This window comes from Teleopsis dalmanni, chromosome 2, assembly GCF_002237135.1.
Source record: "Teleopsis dalmanni isolate 2A chromosome 2, ASM223713v2, whole genome shotgun sequence".
Classification (NCBI taxonomy): Eukaryota; Metazoa; Arthropoda; class Insecta; order Diptera; family Diopsidae; genus Teleopsis; species Teleopsis dalmanni.
The window spans coordinates 204035928-204039856 of NC_051847.1; positions in this window are offsets into that span (position 1 = coordinate 204035928).

The following is a 3929-nucleotide window of genomic DNA, read 5'->3' on the forward strand; positions in this document are numbered from 1 at the left end:
TCGCTTCTGCCTTTCTTAGGAGAATTCCTAATACTGTTTATGAGGTCAAAAATCCAAAAATATACACAAAATTAGAACTGTGTACTATTGATCACTATTACTTCCTTTTTTATTTAAATGACATTAAGTTTTTGATTAGAAGTTGGTTTATGTAGACATGATTTTTATGTCTCTGTCTCTGTAAAGAGACTGTAAAATTCGGGAATATGCAGAACTATTTCAAAATGCGATCGAAAACAAGTATATAAAAATGTTATTTACTTATGATATCGTTTAAATTTAAAAAAACAATAGTTTATTAGAATTAAATAGTTAGTTAAATAGTTAACACAAATAATAAGTTGTTGTGGTAATAGTTAAGTACATTTATATAGCTGTAGTTTATGCTTTAGATCTTAAAGTCGAAATTAAAATAACGTAGTATAAGTCTACATTGACTTTGTGAGTTAATGTGTAAGTTTAATGTTTAATATCTGATCTCTATAGTTTTCAAAGACCAATGAGAAGAAATATTTGGCTTCATGTTTTATATAACAGCTTTTTAGAGAGGTCAGTACATAAAATTCACTTGATTAAAAATTAAAGCATTGAATCTTTACTATTACACTATTTCTTTTATGAAGATAGATTTTTTGCATAGGTTATAAAATTTGAAATTAGAAATATTTTTTTTGTATTTCATATATATTAAATTTAAAGTATTTATTTTAGTTTTTATTATTTTCAAGAAAGGTAGTAGAGTTAAAATATTGAACTTCTGATAATGATTAGATAAGATAAGCGACATAATAACATAAATGAGAGCCAAGAACTATATTATCCTGTGATTTAAAATATTTTTAACACAAATGAATAAATTTCTTTAACACAATATAATTATAAAAACCTGATCAACAAAGTACATAGTACTTTGTATACATATTTTAATAAATAGTTGTTATTTTAAAATAACGCAATATTAATTCTGGACTTTTACACTATTGGTAATCAAGATCTAGAGTAACGAAATAGGTAACCGAATAAAAAGTTGGTAATCGACAATAGCACTCACTAACTGAGTTACAAACTCACTGATCTAGCAACAAACTCGTTAACCATGTAACAAAGTCAGTAACTGACTAACAAACACAGAACACGAGTAACCAATTGTCAAAATTGGTTACCGACAATCGCACTTAGTAACACAGTAACAAATCACTAACCGAGTATGAAATTCAGTAACCGAGTAATAAACGCAATAATCGAGTAACAAACTCAGTAACCAAGTAACTAACTTGTTAATCGACAATTAAATTCAGTAGCTGACCAGCAAAGTTAGTAATCGAATAACGAATGTGTTTTGTTAACAGACCCCGTCCCACAAGATCGTGTTTATGGTAGCACTACAGCATCTATATAATAATGATTAAATTATCAACAATAGAAATAAACGTAAATAAATTTTATTATTACAAATTGATTTATACTTTTTGCAATAGTTAAAATACAATATTATTTTTATTTGAATTGCCACGTGAGGGATTATTGAATATGAAGTAATTTATTGGCATGATATTAAAGCAGTTATTTTCAAAATTATTTGTTATTTAATTACAATTTCATTTAAATTAATTTTAATTTCATTTTGAATTTATTGTATAAAATTATTGCTAGTGCCAGAAGTTATCACAATGTCATATTGATCATTTCGAGAAACGTGATAAAGTATAAATTCAAATGAAATATAAATTCAAATAAAATATAAATTCAAATGAAATATAAATTTATATGAAAAATAAATTGTATACGTGCTTGCACGTATATACACGTATATAAGATAGATAGTATCTATTTTATAGATAATTAAATACAATTAGTTTACGATGAAAAAAAAATTAATTTTTATATGAAGGAGTGGTTATAAAAAGCATAGCTCTAGCTGTAGAAATCTTAAACTATATAATTAAAAGAAAATACAAAAATTATAAAAATATGTACAATTGTCAAGAAAAATATTATAGATTATAATTACAAAAAAGATTTGAAAGTTAAAAAATCAAAATAACTAATTGTAAAAACTTCTTTCATTTATATTTCGTATTGAAGGATATTTAATATGACATTTAATATAATAACAAAAATAAAAATTATTCAATAAAAAATTTTAAATAAGAATATATTTTTATAGTTATGTAGACGCGGGTTTAACAGTACATAAATCCTTAAAAAATTTGCAAAAGTGATTACTTAAAGTTATAGCATAGAACTCGAGTCTTTTTGTGGAATACCCATTAGTAATCACAAATGCAATATAGGCAATAGAATAAAGAGGATGTTATATATAGTTTTAGATATAGTTTTATTAATATTAATTTATGTTAGATCGTGACCCTGATGAAGACTTTTAAAGAGAGTCGAAATGTAGAATATATTAAAAAATATTAAACAAACGTTGAATTATTTAGCAAAAAGTGACGTATAGCCGGATAAAAAAATATATAAAAATCATTATTGACGATAAACTATTTGCAATATTAATCTAAATAACTCACTCGGCTTAACAAGAGAAATACTGTCGTTTTTCTTAAAGTTTATTAAATTCAGACTAATTATTATTATAGTTTATTAGCTGATATGCTTTCGATTTCGGATTTTGTGAAATGCAGAGTTGTTATTAGTTAATATTCTGCGAATATCAGAAAAGAAATCCAGTATTGTTATCTGCTCTCCGTTGAACTGTACGAGATCTGATGTTTTAAATTAAATGATATATTAGTGTCTATTAATGAATTGAACCTATATCCGAAGTAGTTTCGAGGATTTTCTCTCAGGGGTAAGTTATGTTATAATGTATAAAGATTCATAAAAATTAATTATCTTAAAAACACTAAAACTAAAACCCAGTAATTGTCTATTTTACTGTTTTTAATTAAAATTTTCCCGGCTTTATAAAGAAAGATGCGACTTGACATGTCACATTGTAATGAATTCTAAACAATATAAAATGAAAATGAAAAATTATTACTATTCCACTTTTATGTGAAAATGAAATAAAAGCAAATAACAGTTGTAAAGCTGTCCAATAAACAAATTAAGTCCATTTTCCATTTATATGCAACGCCCATTGACTGAGTCCTTAGTAATTGCGCTAATATAATAATAATAATAAAATAACAATTTTGTAGCTACTTAACTCAGCACGTTTAAAGTGTCAATGGTACGTTGAAGTAGCAGGGAAAAATGCTGCATCACTAACATGCAACAACAAAAAGCAAAGTCACTTAAATGTCGCACAATTATGAATTTATTTCGTTTGCGCTTTTCATAAGGTTTCATAACCAAAACAGGAGCAATAGCAATGTAGCAGCAGATGTATTCACAAATAAACAAAACAAAGATACAAATAAGTATATATATATATATACATATATTTATATACATGGGAGTAGGAGTAGCAACAGATACAATTGTACATAAGCTGAGTTTCGCAAGTCAGAGTTGAAGTAATTATTTCCATACAAACACGGGATACACTACTACGGGTGTAACTATAAGTATCTAGATACATTTTGCTGTTTTTGTGTTGGTAGTGTTGGTGGTGTTGAAGTTGCCTTGAACGCTGTTAAAAATTGTTGGTGGCATTTGCAGTGCTCATGTTGATGTCGGTGCAAATAAAATGATAACTTTATTAGCAGCAACTTGGTTACATACAAACAATATGAAAGTAGGGTATCATAGGCAAACAAACAATTAAGGAAATTAAGTAAAATGGTTGCTTATAACTTACAAGAGCTACAACAGTTTCAGATATAAACAACACCAACAGCAATACCAAGAGCAACAATAAATGCGTTGCTAGTTGCAGATACAAGTGTTCATATGAGTGAATTGAAGCAAAAGTTTATGTGCAATTGCTTGCTTTTTCATGGAAATTCTGGTAGGATTTGTGG